This window comes from Desmodus rotundus, chromosome 4 (genome assembly GCF_022682495.2).
Source record: "Desmodus rotundus isolate HL8 chromosome 4, HLdesRot8A.1, whole genome shotgun sequence".
Lineage (NCBI taxonomy): Eukaryota > Metazoa > Chordata > Mammalia > Chiroptera > Phyllostomidae > Desmodus > Desmodus rotundus.
Genome location: NC_071390.1, coordinates 10,201,611 through 10,222,660, shown reverse-complemented (window position 1 = coordinate 10,222,660; position 21,050 = coordinate 10,201,611). Strand labels below are relative to the sequence as shown.

Genomic DNA, 21,050 nt, shown 5'->3' with positions numbered 1-21,050 from the left:
GGGAGATAAATAATGATCTCCAGAACACACACAGCAAGTAAGTGGCTAAGCTGAGATCCCCACCCAAGTCAAAACCACACTCGTGTCCTGAGATGGGCCAGAGCTCCCACAGAGTACCTAGGGGAGGCTTCATTGCAGCTGGAGAGGGAGGGAGGATGGGACAGAGGGCTGCTGGGAAAGCCCAGGGACCACCTTCTCAGAAAGTGATTGTAGAGTGATGAGTTAAAAAGACAATCTTGTCTTCTATCTGCCTGTAGTAAAAATCCCAAATGTACAGTCTGCGGCTGTGCAGAAGACCTCAGGCAAGTTACTTAATGTCTCTGAGCCTCAGGACCGTCATCTGTGAAATGGGCACAACAGGAGAGCCCACACCACAGTGCTGCAGAGGGTTAGATGAATGAGAGGATGCATGCAGCATGCTTTGCTGGGAGTCTGGCACACAGTAATGGTCAGTCCCAAAAGTACCGGGTATGGTTCAGTCACAGACACCTTTTTGACAGTTGGCAATGGCCAGGTGTGCAGGGCAGTGGGGGCACCTGGTGGGGGGCACTCCCAGAGTGGGGAACAGTATTTGCCCACAGAGTGCCCTCTCTCTACCAAGGCTGCTCGATTGCTGAGACAATACCCCACCATCTCAGGCAGATCCAAGAGATGGCCTGGCAGCCATGAGCATGTGGCAGCTGAAGGTAGGCAGGAGAGGGTTAAGGCCGTATTCCGGCTGACGAGAGCCTGGCGGGGCAGGCCCAGGATGGTGAGGGGACGTGCTGACCCAAGCCCTGCGTCAACCCTATAGCCGCCTGCCCACTTCTGCTCATATATCTCCACGGAGCGAAGCTGGCCAGGCGGAGGCTGCCTGGATTGGAACATGAGAGGGCAGGGACAGCCACCAGCACTCTGGCCACTGAGCACCAGTGTCACATGGTCCCGTGCCTGGGCAGTGAGGCCAAAAAGGAGTCCCTCTTGTGCTCAAAACCATGCCGAGCCTCCCACCTCTCCCGAACTCTTTAGTGAGACATTCAACACCATGGACAACAGTGAGCCCCGACCTTCCTCTCCGGAGTCTCTCAAGAAGCCCTCCCTCTACCAGCCTTCCTTGGCCATGGTTCCAAGCTCCTTCTGTCTCCATGTTTGGCACCTCTTCACTTCCCTCCTCTACCTGCTCACATCCAGGCCTCTTTCAGGGCCCCAGTCCAAGGCCACCAGCCCAGGGAAACCCAGAACACTGCCCCCACACCCAGGCTCTCATGGTATTCTACACACCCAACACCTCTGTTTATTTTTTCTCCTTCTGCTACCCTCTCTGTTACCCAGGGAGCTTGGCAACCAGGAGGCTCCTCTGTCTATCTGCAGGGAATCCTGACTCCACCCCCAGGCCTGGACCTTCCCCCAGGGCTCCAGGCCTCCTGAGAGTCTCCAGGGTACCTTCCTGGCCCTTCCCACTCAACCAAAGCCCAGCTTATCCTCTCCTGCCCTCCCTCCTGGTCGCAGGATCTCTGTAAAGGGAACCCCACCTACCAGTCACAGAGCCACACACAGGGCATCAGCTCTCCTTCCTCTCTCTATGTCCCTCCAAGTTCAGTCAGTCTCCAAGTCAAGTGTTGCCCAGTTGAGCTTGGAAATCTTCATCCTCACTGCCACCATCCTGTCCAGACCCCAGCATCCCTCACTGCCTACAAGTCTTCAGGGCCCCCTCACCAGTCTCCTGGCTCCTGTCCTCCCCACCCCCCCCACCCAGGCCAGTCTTTGTGAATCTGGTCTGCCTCTGCCCACCTCTCCAGCTCCATCTCTCCCCCATGACTTCTTTTGGTCGCTCCCATCCACCTCGACTAAGTGCTGATTTCAAATGCTTTAAACTGTGTTTGATGTTTGGACAACTCCTCTCCTGGTCCTGCCACCACCAGCAACCTGGAGAGCTTAGCATGGCCCTGGAAGCCTTCCCTGTACCCCATTCTGGCCTAGGTGTCCCTCTGCGGTGTCCTCATAGCACCCTGTCCCTCCCCATCAGGGTCCTGATTCCTGGAGTCAAGACATTGACCTTGACAGCCTGTCAGAACCAGCAGGAACCCTGCAGCTGCCCCCCCCCCCACTGCTGCCCCGCCCCCACCCTTCTGCCTGCTGCAGTGGAAAGGCCCTGAGCACCATCTGTCCTGTCCACCAACCCCGAGCCACAGCGACATAGGACACTGAGGAGGATGGGTGGTGACAGGTGGGCTGCGTGCTGTGGGTAGAGAGCAGACAGTTTTGATTCCCAGGATGCATGAAAGGCAATGAGCTTGCCCTCACGACTTTAATAATCACCACGGTAACTAAGAATTGCCCTGGTGAGCACCTGCTTTGCAGGACCCTCACCACTTTACAGGAGAGGATGCCAATGGGAACACAGGAAGGCTGAGGCCCTGCTTGGGCGCCCCTCCGGCCATTGGCAGTGGTGGGGCAGGGATTCAAGCAAGGCCCTTCTCCCGTCACTCAACATTAGGGAAGGGCTCCCTCCCTTGACACCTTAGTCTCTTCCCCGACAGAAGCCAGAGTGAGATTAGGCCACTTTTCTGCTACCAGGTCCCACATGAATTGGCCTCCTGATGTCTCTTGACTCTCATTCCTTCCATTCTGCCATCCTTCAAGACAAAACACATATGTCACCCATCTGAACATTCGAAATCTGGCCTCATCTCAGGGCCTCTGCTCTACTTGGTCACCCCACCTGGGACACATTCCCCAAGAGAATCACGTGGCTTGCTCTCCCACTTCAGAAACTGTCACCTTTCCAGGCCACTCCAGCTAAGACTGCTGCCCCCCCCCACCCTTGGAAGTCAGCTCCACCAGAGTACAGTCCTGGACTGTGTCACTCCCCTTCTGTGTCCCCAGGGTCTAGGAGAGCACCTGGCATACATCAGGCACTCAATAAATGCTTGATGGTGGATGGACTGACTTTTTAAGTGACACAGGAACACGACAGGCTTTGCCAAGGTGGGAAGACCAAGACTGCCACAGGGACATTATGCTGACTCCTGGGGGCCCCCCTACCATTTCAGAATATGCCCAGGTTTGTGGGAGGTTGCTAGACTAGTCCCCTCCAGCCCCCCCAAAGACCCCTCCTCCCAGTGTCCCTATGGACTCGCTGCAGCACCCACCATACAATCTCCCCCCCACCCTCTAGGCCATTGGGCCCACGCTGTGGTCTGCGGTGGTGGCGGCTCAAATGTCCACCCTCCCCAGCACCAATTATGGATCTCAGTTGGACAGTAGGTTGCGAAAAGAGGCCCAGGCCCAAGTCACCACCTTCCAGCCCCCTCACAATAGTCATTCCAGCCACATGGGCCTGTCCTCACGTCCGCAAATAGTGATGCCTCCACTGGGAACCCATCCTCCACCTGTTTTGCCGGGTAGAACCCTATCCGCCTCCGGGTCTCAGCTTAGATGTCACTTCTTCCAGGAAACCATGCTGCCCTCCAAGACAGCATGAGGGCCCCCACCCCTGTCCTCTATGCCTGGCTCCCCATACACTCCTATCATGGCACTTGCCACAACTCTGGGAGTAGGATGTACTATTATTGACCCATTGCACAGAGGACAAAATCAAGGCCCAGGAAGGTTGCCCAGCTAAGAAGCTGCAGAACTGACAGCATCTAGCAACTGAGTTCTTAGAACTCAGGCCTTTCCAACTTCAGTTTGCTCAGCTCCCCTTTGAGCTGCAAGCTTGCCAAGAGTAGGATGGCCATGTACATAGCTGCAGCCCCAGACTCCAGCACACAGCCTGGCACAGAGAGTTAAATATTGAAGGGAAACAGTCCCTCAGTCAGCTTCAGGCCCTCACTTGCTCCTCACCTCCAGGATCTCTTCACCCACCAGCCCACTGACACCTACCTGCCAACGGCCTCCTCTTTGTTCTTCAACGAACAAAGACAGACCCCCCCCTCCTTCCAATATCAATTCTTGCAAACAGATGCTAGAGCTCAGAGGCTGACCCAGTCAGGACACACTGCCCCTGAACCAACCATCCACTGTGAAAACAGCTGGATATGCTGGACAAGGTGGCCAGTGGGCGGCGGGGAGAGTGGCTGAGTCCTCCAGGCCCCGTGCGGATGAAACTGCAGAATGTTTGCTGATGGCTCAGATGCAGAGGGCGCTGATCCTGGGGGCACATGGGGACCAGGACAGGGGAAGTGTAATAGCAAAAAGCAGAGAGCGGGGCAGCATTGGGTCACATGGGGTCGGCCAGACCCTGGTTCAACTCTGGGGGCTGAGCCACTCTCTGCCCCTTCAGCTGGCCCGGGGCACACTTCTCTGGGTGTGTTTCCCACCTATAAAAGGGTCGATAATGGGAGGTAGGATAATGATGAGAGGTAATATGTGTAAAACACTCAGCGCAGAGCCAGGTTACACAGGAAACAGTGGATCTTTCCTGCAGACCCACTGCAGGAAATAGGACTTCTTATTTAACTTGCAAATTTGCCTATTAAATTCTAGTTTGACCAAAAAAAAAAAAAAGCCTATTTCTTATGAATTATAAATTACAGGATGTATCTAGGCAAATATTCTTAGCTGGTGAAGAAACAGAAGATATAGGGGTGAGTGCCTTTTCTTCTTTAATGTTTATCTTTTAAAAATTTATTTTTAAATTTGAGAACTCATACACCTCCAAATCTGAGCTTTTCCATAGGATCCTTCCAATAAACTATACTTGACTTTATGCTATGCCACCAGAATTTTGTCTGTAAACTGAGCGGCATAAAAGTGACTCCTCTATACCAGGACCAAGATTCAGATGAGCTAAGACGAACTCCCCAAGAAAGTCCAGGCATGAGTCGCAGTCCTTGACCTCTGATCTTTGCTACATTTAACCACCCGGCCTCAGAGCCAAAGCACAGTGTCAGTTTATACAATGCGTCCCTGCCCAATGGATTTCCACCCCATCTGGTGTGAATCAGCCTCTCCATTAACATTCCAAAGCACACAGTGCATATACAGCATGAGCTCTTCCAAGGGAAGAATTCAAGGGCTGGAGGAAACTATTTCTCAGAACATCACAATCACTCAGGCCTGCAATGTAAACTTCAGAAATACCTGCACAGGTAATGAAGGGTTATCCAAATACTTTCGTATGTTTGTATTTTTGTTTTGCAAACGTCAATGGTCACTCTCTCGACAGTGTTCTCAGAACTGCTCGACCCCTGGCGCTGCAGGCCCCTGGTTCATAATAAGACGGGGTGTTCTCGGAGCCACATCTCAAGGAGGACAGCGTGAAGTGAGAGAAAGCTGGGAGAAGGAAAATGGAAATGATCCCGGGGCCAGCAGAGCTTCCGAAATGGCTGCAGCAAACTGCACAGTATTTGAACCGAAAGGTTCCGTGTTGCAGAGAAAAACCACTTCCTTCCTCCTTTCCAGCTCACAGCCCAGTGCCTGGCTCACAGCAGGCACATGGTAAATATTTGCTGAAGAAATGAATGAATGGCCAAGTAAATAAATAGTGGAGTAAAACCTGGGCCCAGAGAAGCTGAGCCTCTTGTCACAGACACACAGTCCATGACACGGCTGAGGCCCAACTCCAGCCGCCGGCCTTCTGGCTCAGCCCAGTCCTCGGTGTCCTCTCTGCAGAAGGCGCGGCAGGCGAGGGCGCAGCTGCCTGTGACTGATCGGGGATGCCCAGGGCACTGGAGAAGGCAGGCACTCAGACCCTGCGGCGAGGGTTACCCACTTCTGTCCCCTGGTGTGTGGACCGTGGCATCCATGCTCTAACACCTTGGCTTCCAGAATCCCTCCTCTCTAACTTTCTAGAATTGTGTAAGGGGCAAAGAGAACATTCTGCACTGTACAAAGACAAATCTGAGTGGATCCAGCCACCTGCAGCCTTGAATGCCAGCAAAAGCCCTTGAACACTCCAATGTCCCGTGATCACGGTTTTGCCCCGCTACCTGCAATCCTAGAGCTGCCTAACACGGGTGCGTCCTAGACAGAGGCAGGCTGCGCGCCCCCTTGGTGTGCAGGGGCGTGGGTTTCCTTCCTGGTGGCAGGCCCACTGCCACGGTGTTTCCCTGGAGAAGAGACACGGGCAGCACTGGGCTGAGGGAAAGATCTGTCTTTGAGTCACCAGGCTCTGAGCTCAGCCCTGGGAGCTGATCCCTGGGCCTCACTTTTGTCACCTGTACAGAGGTTCCCTACGTGCCCATGGAAAGATGTCCTTCAGAAAGAACAACTGGATAAGGCCCTGCATCACAAGATTCTCCTTCTACATTTTTTACTCCATTTACTCCTTCTACAGATATTTACTGAGGTTTTAGTATGTGACAGGCAGTGTTCTAAGCCTGTAAGAAATAAAACAGCCAAAATTTATCTTCTTGGCCAGCAAGACTCTAACTTTATTGGGTGAGGGGGGGGTGTCACAAACCCTTTTGGGAAACGGAGCACTGTGACTCTTCTCCCCAGAACCATGCCCAGAATTATACTCCCCCATGGAACTGTTCTGGGGTCTCGGCATGCTGAAGCCCAGCCGAGGACCCGAGGACCTCAGATTAAGAAGCAAATTCCAAAGACACCAAAGAAAATGCCAGCTTTTCTGCCAGGTGCCACAAAAGCAGCTTATGAATAGCAGGGCAGGAAAGGGCTCTGGCGTCAGGCAGGCATGGGTGACCCTGGACCCCTAGAGCCTCTACCTCTCCCTGTAAAAGGGGAACAGTGATGTCAGCCACCTCACAGGCCTGATATGGGGAGCGGTAAGATCAACCGAGGCAGTGCAGGTGTGGTGCGCTAACAGGGCCCGGCTCAGAGCCAGCGCTCCCAGATGGCAGTTGGGGCTGACAGAGGCCCAGCCCCGCCATCCCCCCCCCCCGCCCCCCCCAGGCCGGCCCTCCTGCCTGCACCCTCCTCCAGGCCCAGCCTCAGAGGTTTGCTTATCCTCGCTCCCTTCATGACGAAATCCCAGGTCCACATGCTGGAGATGGATCTGCAGTCTGGACGATGCTCCAGGCTGTCTAGGGATCAAGAACAGGCACTTTGACTGAAGTGAGGAGGTGGAGGGATGGGAGGTCTTGGAGGACTTTTGGGAATCAGGGTAAAAAAATGCCAGTGGCTATGAAACATCTTCAAAGTCCTGTCATCTCCTCCACATCTGTCTTTGGTTTTCACTTTCCCTTGGCTTCTTTCCCATTAGCAGGTGAGTGGGGAGTGTCACCTCTCTTCCCGGGGCACCCCCACCACACTGGCACAGACTTTGTCTTTCTGGTTCTATCAGCTCCCGCCTCCCCTCTGACGTTCCAGCAGCTACTCTTGCGCCCCCTGCAGGCCAGCCTCCTGACTGCCTCAGAGTTGGCTGGGAAGTATGCGGAGGTCCACTTTCCTTTGTCCGAACCCCTAGACTTCCCCCAGAATTACAATCAAACCCAAACCTGTTTCCCAGGTCTATGAGGACATGGCCCCATTCACCCTGCGGCTCTCATCCCAGCCACCACCTTTGTCCCATCCCCCCAATCCTCGGCCTCCATTAGCTCATGGGACACGTTTACAATTAGAACAAGGAGTCTCTTTCTCAAGACACTTCACTTCCAACTGCTGGAAAACCAGCATAATACCGTGAAATACACACTCATTTCATCTGCCAGGAAACGGAAGTGAATAAACCCTGCAGATCCAATGTCTAAAGTACCGCCAGGGCTGAGCAGCTCACAACCTGACCAACTGTCTCGCGTGCCCTGATGCTACTCTGCCCTCTCTGGTCCTTTAGCAGGTTCAGCTCTTCCCCCTCACCCTCTGCTGACCTCTGTCCCCTGCTTTAGGTCATTTGACGGACTCATCCTAAAGGTCAGCTCCTCGGAGGGGCCCTCCTTGGAACCACTCACCTGTTGTTCCGAGTCTCATCATGACACCCCCATTTCTCCAGAGCAATGCTTTAAATCCATTTGGTGTACTTGTTTTTGTGAGCCTCCCCCACTAGGCTGTAAGCTCCTTGTGGGCACAGTAATAATTAGCGTTTGTTTAGTGTGGTGGACATTGCTCTGGACACTTTACATCTATTGTCCATTCCATCTTCACAGACGTGCAGAAGGAACTGCATTATATCGTCCCATTTCACAGACAAGGAAACCGAGACCCGCCATGTTTACCGAGGAAGGGAGTGGCAGAGGCAGAATTTGCGCCTGGGCAGTCTGATCTCAGTAGAGTGCCCAGGTCTGTCCTGCCCCCACGGAGAGTTGTGCAGGAATGGGTCTCAGTGCCTAGACCAGCACCTGGCACATAGTAGGGCCTCGGGAAACATGCTGAATGAAAAAAATCATCTAATTGGAAGGTATACTTAGAGATCACAAAGCACCCTCACATCTCTGCTCTCTCCCGAGTCCTATCGCACTTGGAGGGAGGCATCACCCTTTTCGACTTTTCTCAGACAAGGACATGGAAGGCCTGGTGAGATCGTGCGCATCCTTGGCCTGAGGTTGTAACTCTAAGCACCAGCTTCAAGCTATTCGGTTCTTTCAAAGCTTGTGCTGTATTTTAAAGTTGCGTGTACATTTTGCATTTCATCCTCTGATGTACCTGCAGGGTTTTATTCTAAACAAAACTAACATGTTAAATTTCTATTGCTTGGTTTTAAAATGTCTTGTGGAAAATGTTAAGCATCCACAAAAGTAAAGGGAGTGATATAATGAACCCTCAGGTGCCCATCACCCAGGTTATTTAATTGTTAAAACTCAACTCTTTCAGTGACACTGACTCTCCCAGGAAGAAATCGCAGCAGCTGTCATTTGCGCTCCCTCAAAGAAGTACAGACTGATATTGGGCTATATTTCAGATGGGGACATGAAGGGCGGTGAGGTCCAGCCACTTGCTGGAAGCCTTGGTGCTAGAAGAGGCAGAGCCAGGAGTCACACAGAGCTGGCCAGCCTACCTTCCTGCAGGGGAGGTATACACTCTAAAACAAGTCAAGGAAATGGGCCCACGCCCTCTTTCTTTTACACCTAAAGTTTGCATTAAAGTTGCACCATTTTCAGAAGCATCCCGCTCCAGGTCAGCCAAGACAATGGTCATCTGTTCATCCCCTCCCCATTCATCCTCATCCACTCTATCGTTCCATCAGACGTGTGCCAGCCTCCCACTGTGCTGGCAACTCAGTCCAGCCTGCAATGACCCAGCCCTGAAGGAGCCCCCAGCCTCAGTGGCAAGCAGAGAAACAGACAGGCGCAACCATAATTCAAGGCAGACCTTGACCCATACCCAGAAATGCAACATTTATAAGAAAAATGCTCTAGGCCTCACCTATCTATGTCTCTCTCCTCCATCAGCAAGCAGGGCCCTGGAGGGAAGCGGAAGGAAGCACAGGGGCTAAGGAGTGTGTGTTTGGGAACTGGATTATGCTTGAGCTGGAATCCCAGCTCCACCCCTTCCTAAATGTGTGGTCTAGGATGAGTCACCTAACCTCTGTGATTCACTTGTCAAAGCAGGTTGATGAAGCCCTCATTAATGCTTAAACCAGTTTCTTCAACAAAGGAAGCTTTCCATCAATGCTGGTCATTACAATCGGCTATTACTCATAACCAGCTCTCAGTCATGAATCCCCACTTGCCTGAGTAAGGCAGAAGCTTTGCAACAGAGTGTCCCCGTTTTGCAGTGGGATGTTTTTCTTAACCAACCTCTCCTTGGAAAGTCTGTGAATCTGGAAAATAAGTAAAATAAAAAATAAGCCTTCTCAGCCTTCTGTACTCAGCTGCTCGAGGGCTGTCAGCCATGTGTGACAAGAAAATCTGGTGGTCAGTGGAGCGAGGACAGAGATGCCCTGGGCTGGCACGCTGGCACACGCTCCGTGATCCAGGCAAACCCCCGGGGCAGCGGGGCTGGCGTGGCCAGAGCAAAAGCTTCAGGCTCAGGCAGCCCTGGCCCCACCACCCTCCAGCCAGCACCTACTCCCAGGTCTTTAAGGACCAGGAAGGCCCCAGAAGGATACCTGGCACACGGTGTGCACTCTATTAACAGCGGTTGTCACTCTGTCAGTGGTGGGACAGCACCAGACTGACTCAGGAACCCTGGATTCAAGACCACCTCTGTCCCATGTTGCTGTGTGGCCTTGGGCAGGCCACCAAGCTCCCTGACGCCTGGTCTACCCATTGGTACAATGCAGATAAAAGTCACATTTATTCCTCCCGTCTCACCCTGCCTGTCACAGACCTGGCGTGGAATCCCAGCATTGCCACTTCCTAATTTGTGACCTTAATTATTCTAGGCCTCACTTTCCTCACCTGTGAAGGGGGAATAAATACCACACCCACCTCCCAGTGCTGCTGCGATGGTGAAACAAGGCAGTGTGCATGGAGTGCATGGCTCAGTGGCAGGGAGTGGAGGGTCTGTGGTGGAGAATGACTGTAACACCAAGACCCCTCACCACCACCACCATCATCATCAGTCCTTTCTGTGTTTGCTTATTTTATGCTGCACAATAAGGCAAGTGGGGTACTTCGCTTCACCTTTCCAAGAGAGCAGGCCTCGTGCACAGGACAGGGAGCAGCCCCTCTGGGCAACGTGGTGGGTCTGCGAGCCAGGCTCTCCCTACCCCACCCTGACAGGGGTCCGCTGCTGGCAATGTAGTCACCAATGGCTACGCAGCCAGGTGACGCCCCCAAACTGCTCCGCAAAGGCCTGCTGGCAGGGAGGTGGGAGGGAGAGGAGGAAGAGGAAGCAGGCTCCTCCCATAATAAGCCTGCGCCTGGACAGTCTTCGCCTGTAAAATTGGGAGAAAACACACTATTCTGAGCCCCTGGCTCACCATGAGGATGGGGAGGGCTAAGGTCTGTGAAGGGAAGAAGGTGTCATTTATCTTATCTCCCCAAAAGGTTTGTCACTTTCTTCATCTCCCACTTTGTCTGGTGTCCTCATGAAGGTCTAAGGCTGAAACCAGAGGAGACTATTTTTTTTAAAATCACAACATTGAACTTAAAAAATTTAAGTTCCTGGTTTTTAGAATCAAAGCAAATTGAGGATAAGAAGGAATACAGATGAGCAAACCAGTGGCGTGACACGATCGAACAGGCATGGGAGTGCGTGCGCACACATGTGTTTCTCAGAGTCCGGGCTCTGGTGGAGAAACATCACCAAGAAGAAACTATCGGTTAAACAAGCGCAGGGAAAGTCGGGAATCTGTCAGTAGTTTATACGGACCTGTATACAGCTAAACACTCATTAAACATGCGGTAAATTATAAAACAATGAAGCAACACTACCTAATGCTACGACTGTGTTAAAAATCTATACTTCCAGACACATACGTAGATAATGCCATCATAAAGGAGATTCCCACTTTGGAAAATCGTATGGCAATATTAAAAACACTTTGATCGATTAAGGCTTCTCTTAGAAATTATTCGATGTCAAAGGAAAGTGCTATCTTCATCATGCACTTTTTAATGTGCTTTTACGCAGGTGTGCGACTGACTAAGGTTACAACCATAAATATGAAGGTGGCGCAGCAACCTGGGAAGCTCATCCCGCTAAGGGAAGAGAGGCAGAGAGTCTGCGCCCAAGGAGCACCAGCGCCTGCCTGCACTTGGACAGACGGCCGGAAAGCAGGAAAGCAGAGCCATGCTAGGTGGAGGGAAAGTGAGGGGGGCCTTTGTCCCTTCCAGATGCCCTTCAGGGCTGTACCATTGTTTCCTCTGTCCCCCTGTCTCTAAACTCTGCCGGAGACGGAGATGGCCCTTCCCCTTCTGGGAAGGGTGGGGAGCTGCGTCCTGCCTCCACCACTGCTTCGAGTCCTGGCAGTTCGATTCGGTTACTAAATTGTATGGCTGTTTCTCAAAACTGCAGCTCTCAAAACAAGCAGGCTGGTGTGTGTGTGTGAGGGTCAGAAGGCAAGCAACTCCCAGCAAACACTTCATTAGAGCAAACGCATCGACTACCAACTACAACTACCAACTATGCGCAGGGGCCAAGGAATTTCACAGGCGGACTTGAAATGCCAGGCCCTAGGAAGGCCCTCTGAGGAGCCGAGAGTGAGATCAGAGCCACTGCCCTTCCCTGAGCTTACTTGCCATGGCCAGGCTAACTGCCCCTGTCCCAGGGCCTGGGGCCATCCCTTAGACTCTTCAGGGTCACGTGCCCCTTTGGAAATCTGATAAGTGCCCAGAATTTGCCAACATTCTGAGGAGTTCATAAATCTAGGTGGTGGGAGTGCGTTCATTCATTCACTTATTTATACAGTGAAATAAGCACGTGATCAGGGCACAATCACATACTGGCTGGGCCAGTAGGGTAAATACGATGGCAGGAAAACATGGTCCCTGCCCTGAAGGAGAGCATAGTTCCCGGGAATAGACGGAAAACAAGACCTACAGCCTCCAGGGACTTGTGCCTGGGCTGGCCCAGGGGTAAAGCGCCGGTATCAAAAGCTAGTATTTACTGAGCACTTACCAGGTGCCAGGCACATTTCTAGGCCCTCTCCATGGAGCACATAACTCAGGACGGATTCTTGGGTCACGTTAATTCATTTCATCTCCCAACATCCTTAGGGGAAGGTGCCAGTACTATCTTATTACAGATGAGGAAACGGAGGGACAGAAGAAATTGAGTCACTCTGTCAAGGCCAGTCAGCAAAGACGTGTGAGGCTGAGACGCCCTCCAGCACTCAGGCTGGTGACCAAGCCGCGTCTGTCACAGAGTGGCCCACTCTGGGGTGGAAGGGGCTGATGAGCAAATGGGAGGGGGCCCACAGGTCTCTCCAGCTCTCCATGGACAGGCGCTTTGGTGTTTGGGATTGTACCTGTGTTCCCTGAGCTGGGTTAACAGCAGGAGGCTCCCAGGGAGAAGCAGCCCTGCTGTGGCTGACCCTCCTAGGTTCTGAGTGGCAGAGCAGAGGATCAGGCCCCAGAGGGGGCACTGCTCACTTAGGGACACACTAAGTGCACCTGTATGAACAGCCAGGCTCCTCCCCCGGGTCACCTGGCCTCTCTCCAAACACCCCTTCCTATCAACGCAAAGGGTAACAGGGAGGCTTCCGGAGTACCAAGTACACCCACAGCGCATGAGGCTGCACACATCCAAAGTCCACTAAGACTTTGCCTTTTAGGCTAAAACCAGGAAGAAACAAAGGCAGCACAGAGAGGTCCCAGTTAAAGTACAGGCCCAGGTTTGAGATCTTTGCCTGGTGACTTTGGCACTTTTGGTGCCTCAGTTTCTACACCTGTAATATGGGGATAGTAAATGCACCTACTTTACAGGAGTGTTACGAAGATTAAATGAGTTGATACACATGTGCAGAACAGTGGCTGGCACAGAGTAAGTGCCAATAAATGTCACATACTATTGATTACAGACTGGTCACGTTAATACATTCGCAAATCCAGAAAAATGCAAACCACAGAGATGTCTTTGTCTCTCTGCAACAGCCACGTGTGCACGGACAAGGCTGGAAGGGAAGGCGCCAACACAGTAACAGTGGACGTCCCCACACAGGAAGACTCAGTGAGTTTTTTCATTACTCCCCTCCCCCCATTTTGCACATTCACAGGGTGGGGCAAAAGGAGGTTTACAATTGTTCATGTGGAAAATAATGCAATCATTAATAAATAATAACACAAGAATAAACACTGCTTCACATACTCATAACTGTAAACCTACTTTTCCTCCATCCTGCATGTTTTTCTTTTATAATCAGAACAAAATCAATAGAAGAATCTGTACAATGGAATCAACAGAAGTGGAATGGGTGGTTTAGGAATGGAGGGTGGGATTAGAAAGGCATGTCTCAATGCTGGGTCCCTCACACCCCTCGAGGAAGGGGGAACCTGGACTGGTGAACTGCAGTCTCTTTGGAGACCCCCAAGTCATCCTGCAAATCAATGTCTGTGTCCCACCTTCTGAGAACATTGCCAATTCCGCCCATTCTCGACCCATGCTTGGTCTTTTCTCTGCACATGGCCAGGCTTCCTCGAGGCAATGCCTTACAACTTCAGGTGCCAGTTATGTCCCACCTACTGTGTGCCTGCTCCTGAGCTACTTTGCCAGGCGAGCTCTTTTCAGAGAAAAAACACTTGTGCCGGGCTCCATAATACAGAGTAGAAGTCCAGGGTTACGGGAAGATGGTGGGGGGCCAGGAGGGGAAGTTTTTACTTGCTAATTATAATCATTCTTGTGCATAATTTTGGTGTTAACTGTGTGTGAGCGTGCTTGCGTGAGAGGGGGAGAGAGAGAGGGAGGAAGGGAGGAAGAGAAACTATATTTATAAAATATTTTTCAGGCTCTAAGAATAGATAGCAACATATGGAGCTTACTTGAGTTTTTCAAAGAATCAGAGAAAGTGAATCTAAAGTCAAAAAATTAAGAGGATGGACTCAGATGAGTAGCAAATAGAAAAGTCTGACCGTGTGTCTGGGAGGAAGGCCCAGGCTGATCCTAGATCCTGGGTCCTCCCCACAGGACACGGAAAGTTCAGGTCAGAGGGAACTTGAGCGGTGATCTTGTTGAACCCTCCCCTTCACGCAGAAACCCCGGACAGCCAGCTTGTTTGAATGCCTCCCTGGACAGGACCGGAGTACTTACAGAGGTAGTACCTTCCCCCATCTCCAAGTGATGTCAGCAAGCCCCTCCCCTCATAGGTCAAATGTCTTCTCCCTACTGTTACCCTTTAGTTTTAGGTCCCACCTCTGGAGTAATGAGGGATAAACCTGCCCTTCTGTCCAAGAGGCATCCTGCATCAGTTAGGAAAACGGCAGCAGGTAGAAGTTGCAATGCCCATGGTCTCAGACAAGGCCTTCGGGCTCTGGGTCTGGCCTCACCCATGGCATGCTCTGCATCTCACACTCCCACATTTTCACAGAGCCTGGAAAGCCCACCACGGCCCTCTTCTTCACCTTGAAAAGTCCTTTTACTCTTTCAGACTCAGCTGGGCGTCACTCCCGAGCCTTCCCTGCCAGGGGTTCGCCTTGCCCCCAGCTCAGACAAAGCGTGTCCCTTCCTCTCTGGGTCGTTCATCTCTTTACACTCAGTGGTGATTTGTGTACAGCTGCCCCTGCTACTCCACTGCCACCATCTTAGGGACAACAATGTGTCACAGTCACACCGAGCACAGCTCCAGGCACAGGGTAGATGCACAAAGAAGTTCTGTTGTCGATGGTGACAGAGATGACAGGGGACCAAAAGCTACATCCTGTTACCAACTGAGTGATTCAACTTGAATTTATGCATGGTGGAAATTTGAGGCCTTTGAACGGATCTATTTTTTCTGTCTCACGGCACATGCGAGCCAGGAGAACTCATTGACCTTTTAGCTAATATCTTAAAATAAGATATTTTTCAAATGATTGTTTTCAAACAACAATGTAACAATAAATATAGAAAAGAAAATGAAAATCTCCTAGGGACACAGCACCCAGAGGTAACTACCGTGGGTGCTCTGACAGCGGCCTCTACAGAACTCGCTCAGGCACACACAACATCAGTCCGTAGAGCGAGACAGAGCTGTCTCTCTAGCCCGCAGGGCCCTGGCTTCCCAGAATCTGGCCGGAACTGTCCTCAGCAGGGTAGAGCCAGGGGACCCTCCAGCTAGGGCTGTGGCCCTGGGCAAGGACACAACTGGCCCCAGTCCCAGTTTGGGGCCCTCTCCAGGCAAACACAAAGGGGTCATTTTTCTTTCCCTCATATACAAAGCGTGCCCCGGACTGGGAGTTTTTCTGGGTTATGAGATTCAACTCAATTGGAAAATACCATCTGAGGTTTCCCAAGAAAGTCAGATTTAAAGACAGCATAGACTGAAGTTTTATTTTTGTCCAAAATAATCATGAATTGTGAAGGCCATTGGGTGGGAAGCTGGGGGAACAGCAGGCTTTTGTAGAGAAAGGAAAAGTGTGGGTACAAGCCAGATGCTGAGGAGACTGACTATTGAGGACTCTGAGAGGTCCACTGAGTTAGGGGCTCACTGCTGAGCCCCTCTCTCTTGCCCGCATCCTCTAGCGGGGCATTCCTGATGGGCAATCTGTGCCTGGAGGACAAGGCGAGTTAACGTCGGGATTTGCCAGTGCCAGGGCCGTGGCCCACAGGACCCGCTGGGGGCCTCTGTTATGGCTGCCAAGGAACTGCGGGAGTCCCTTGTAACCCACTCCAGGGAAAGCCCATCAGCTGGCACTATCCCATGCAAGCCGTAACTACATGTGGATTTATACTTTGACCGTAGTCCCACATCTAGGAATCTACCTACAAATACGAAGTAACAATGCAAAAGGTGGGATTATTTGTGATTGCGTAATATTGGAAAAAACAAATAATCCTCATAGTTGACTTGAACATAAACGATGGTACATCCATTTAAGGAAATTCTGTGCAGCCACAGAATGAAGAAAATCTCTATAAATTGGCATGGAACAATTTCCATGACATAGGAGAGGAGACCCAAAACCCCCCTGGAATTTATTTATAAAAAAATGTGTTTAAACCTCAGACCCCTTCAAAGTGCTCTCCATTTGATGCAATACACCTATCAAGACATTTTTCCACCATTCAAAATAGTTTTTGAACTTGTCGATTTTGATCCTTTAGTGCTTCTGCCATTTTTTGTTTCACCTCTTCCACATCAGCAAAATATTTCCCTTTAAGGACTTTTTTCACCCAGGGAAACAAAAAAAAAGTCACTCAGGGTAAGATCAGGTGAATAGGGAGGGTGGGGCACAGGGGTCATGCCGCTTTTTGGTCATTAACTGCTGAAGCCTCAGCGCAGTGTGGGCAGGTGCTTGTAAATCACCCATCACGAAATGGGCAAACAAATGGAGTCTTCAGAAGAAATTCACTGAAGCCGAACGCAGCCTCTCACAACAACGCCACCTGGTACACTCATACAGATGGGCTCCTAGAACACTCGCCTAGCAAGGGAAGCCTCCAGAAGGTAATTTCAGTTTTGGGGGCATCCCCCTCATATATTATTAAGTAACACAAGCCAAATATAAGAGGCTATAAAATGTATTCTACATTCTGTGTAAGAAAAGGGGGAGTATTCATATACCTGTATGCTTAGTTGTGCAAAAAGAAATATAGAAGCAATAAACTAGAAATAATAAACAAGGGGGGAATATGGTGAAGAGGGTGGCTGTAAGACAGCTATGAATTTACCTTTTTATGCAATTTTCACCTGGAGTGTTTTACATATCCTAAAACAAAATTAAATCCAAAGGGTTTTAAGAAGCAAACCCTAAATTTGACATAAACAGCAGCAAATAAACCTTATTGTGTATCCTGTGAGCGGCAGGTATGACAGAATCACGCAGAGACAATCATTAATTTAAGTAATTTTGAGCAAGATATTCTAACTGCATATCTTTAATATGACATCTTCTTATGATAAAGAGGACTACAAAGACACCTTGAACTTAATGGGGTAGGTTTGCTGTTGGTAGACTTCCCACTGGCCAAATTTGGGGCAATTTGAGCAGAACATTTAAAAAAGGAATAGTGATGGTAATTTATTACAATACATCAAATTTTTTAAATAGCTCCAGGAATACATAAAAATATTTTTAAAACTAAAAGATGTTTATAGAAATAGAAAAGAAGGGGAAAGACTTTAAAAGCATATACTAGTGTTTATTGTTCCTATAGTTTCCCTGTAAGGTTAAGAATTTTCAAGATTAAAAGCTGAAGGGATCACTACAAAAAATATTAATGTCTGTTGTTAGATGTGTTAACTAACCAAATTGTGGTAATCATTGTGCAACATATACATGTATCAAATCATAGCATTGTACACCTTAAACTTAGCCAATGTTATATGTCAGTTATATCTCAATACAGCTAGGGGTGAAATATTCACACTTTCAAAAGTTGAAGGGAAATGGAAACATGAGCATAGGGAAGGCTCTACCAGTATGATGCAGAGAAGTGGCTCAGGAGAGCCCGGTAGCCAATGGTTCCCACTGGGGTGATAGCGCCCCCTGGGGAGGGTTTACAACGCAACATCTCCCAATTGTAGTCAGGGTTAGCAGATGTTAAAGAAACCAACTCACCACACTTTGCCTGGGATGGTCCTGGTTTAAGAACCAAAAGGTTTGCATCCCAAGAACTCCCTCTGTCCTGGGCAAACCAGGAGGGTTGGTCACTCCACCTGAGAGCAAATTGGCTGCTGGCCTGGAGAAGAACCAAAATGTGCTCTAGGGTTACGGATGTCCCTCCCCTCCAGAAAGCTCCTCCAGACACTCCCCAGATCCCCGTGTCTGATGGCCTCTGAGTAAGGGACACTTCCTGCCCATCTGCATCTTCAGACAAGGCTGCCCCAACCGTCGATCCCTCACCATGGCCCCTGATATCCTCGAACAAGACAGGCCAAAGCTCCCCCAGAGGTTCTGAACACCTAGGAGTGGCATACCACACTAACCCAGCCCGTCACTTCACCCCACAACATGGTCACCTTGGCCTGGCTCAGGGGAACCCTCTTGTTTCAATCATGTTTCTCTTCAAAACCGCTCTTGCTAGGAGCAAGGCGTGTCATTCAGGAATCTTTGTTTCAAATTATCTCCCACCTGTTCTGTCCTCATCGTTTAATGTACTAACTGTTTTGCTGAGAGACTTCCTTTAAATAAAGTGCCAGAGGCTTTAAAAGAAAACAGCTAACACTGTAACACTGGCACACTTGGGTGCCCAGGGAAGTGCTGGGTGTGTGCCCACCAGTCACCGGCAGAAAGATCCGTCAGGCTGACAGCCAACCCTGTCCCGGTGGGAGGGTGGAGAGCTGCAGAGCCCTGGGGGCTGGAAGAGGGGACACCTGCTGTGGTCTGTCCCCAGCTCTGACCCTGAGATGGGCTAGGTGGGGAGTGGAGAACTGAGGCCTCTGGGGCTGGGGGCAGGGCCCCCTGCTGGTTCTAGAGAACCCTGATGAGTCTGCTCCGTAGTGTCTCCACCCCTGATCAACCTGGAGGGAAAACTGGCCCGGGAGACACAGGCCCTGGAAGCAGGCAGCAAAGAAGCAAGTAAAGGACAGAGGCCTGGGACTGGGTGGGCCACACAGGCCGGAAGGGGCAGGAGGGCTGCAGGGAAGAAGGCTGATACGCTGACTCCTCTCCCTCGGTTCCAGACCATCTTCCCTCACCTCGTAGCCCTCCTGACCAGTGACTGGGGTGTTGGGGGTGGGGGGAGACTGTCAGCCCTGTCTGGCAGAGCTCTGCCCCCAAAGCAAGGCAGACAAAAGCAGGCACTGCTTCTCCTGTCCACTCTTTACCACCTACGGCTCTGTCCCAGCAGGGGCTCAAAGCTGTTAATAAGGAGCTCTGGGCCAGCTGCAGGCTGACTGCTCTGGGTCAGCCTCTCTCGGCTGTACGAGTGTATTCCCTACATGCCTCATCCTCTTTCAAAAGTGAGAGGCTGCCTCCTAAAATCTGTTGTACCCCCTAACATCTCACACTCAGGGCTACGAAAGCAGACCATGGGAACAGCTGGGCAGTTCCACAAAAAGTTGAACCGCGTTATCAAACGACCCAGCAATCCCACTCCTCGGTATGAGTGAGAAAACTGAAACTGTCCCCACACGACAACTAGCACGAGAGTGTTCGGAGCAGCACTGCGCACAGGAGCCAAAAGGCGGGAACAACTCCAAGTCCATCAGCGGATGGGCCGATAACCAGGATATGGTTTGTCCATACAACGGAGTGTTATCCCCAATAAAAAGAAATGAGGTTCTGACATGGGCTACAACATGGATGAACCTAGGAAGCACCGTGCTAAATGGAGCAGCCACACACCGAAGGACAAATATTGTGTGATTCCATTTATATGCCACATCCAGAGGAGGCAAATCCACGGAGACAGAAAGCAGACTAGTGGTTGCTAGGGGCTAGGCAGAGGGAGAACAGGGTGACCGCTAATGAGGATGGGGCTTCTTCTGGGGGTGACGGAAATGTTCTGGACATAGTGGTGTGGCTGCAGAACGTACTGAGTATACTGAAACCCCACTGAGCTGTATACTTGAAACTGGTGAATTTTATGTTATGGTAATTATGTCTAGTTTTTTTTAAAGCATTCCACTGGGGTCACCCTGACTTTGACCCCAGCACAGCTCCACATTCCCCGCAAGCTTATGCTTCTAAATCATCTTTAAAGTCCCTGCACTGCCCTGGCTGGTGTGGCTCAGTGGATTGGATGCCGGCCTGCAATCCAGAGGGTCCCTGGTTTGATTCCCAGTCAGGGCACATGCCTGGGTTGCAGGCCAGGTCCCCAGTAGGGGGTGCACGAGAGGCAACCACACACAGATGTTTCTCTCCCTCTCTTTCTCCCTCCCTTCCCCTCTCTAAAAATAAATAAAATCTTTAAAACAAATAATGAAGTCCCTGTACTGCCCTCTGCTTCCCACGGGCACACTGTGGTCTGCACTGGCCTGGCCTATGGGGGCTTGCCAGATTCTTCCCTGCCCCAAATACCCCTGCTTTTTGGGGAGCAGTCTTTTGGGACAAACTGGAGTGAATAAGGGGGTGACATGCAGCATAGCACCCGGAGACATAAACCAGACCATTCAATGTCCCTGCCCCTGGGTGCCCCTTGGCCCGGCCACCAGCAGGGTCTTCTCTCTGACCAGGTGTCCCCTGGTCGTCCCTTTCTCCAGCCACCAACCCTCCTGCAGAGCAAACTCTCCCAGCTGGACCTTCAAGCCTCCTCCTTACAATCCAAAGAGCCTAAGTGTCGCCCCCGTGGCCATTCTTATGGAAGGCCTTTCCTTCCCTCCCTGCTCTGGCGTTGTCCTCGGCTCCCTGCTCCAACGAAGGAGATGGAGAAAAGAGAGTCCCCCAGCTATACCGAGATGGGGAATGGGGTTTCCCATTTGGGGGGCTGGGACTTGGGGTGAAGGGTCCCCAGTTGGAGGGCTAGGGCTCAGGACAGGCAAAACACCGGGAACCTGTCCTGGGAGCCACATCAGCGTGTCTGGCTGTTACTTTTACTCGGAATGATGCTGTTGGTAAGATCTGCACTGCCTCTCCCTCCAACCCCCAACTGCCCTGTTCGGCTCAGGGCAGCTGTGCAATCAATCCCGCCACCTAAACCCAGGACGAAGACGCTCTTTGCGGCTCAGAAACATGCTGATTAGGTTCAGGCAATCGAGCTCAATGAAT

The 21,050-nt window shown here is 51.1% G+C and overlaps 1 protein-coding gene across 2 annotated transcripts in view; it reads right to left on the bottom strand.

Annotated features, from left to right (window-relative positions):
- HSPA12A (heat shock protein family A (Hsp70) member 12A) overlaps positions 1–21,050 on the bottom strand; it is a 137,822-nt gene that overhangs the window by 61,029 nt on the left and 55,743 nt on the right. The window lies entirely within an intron of this gene.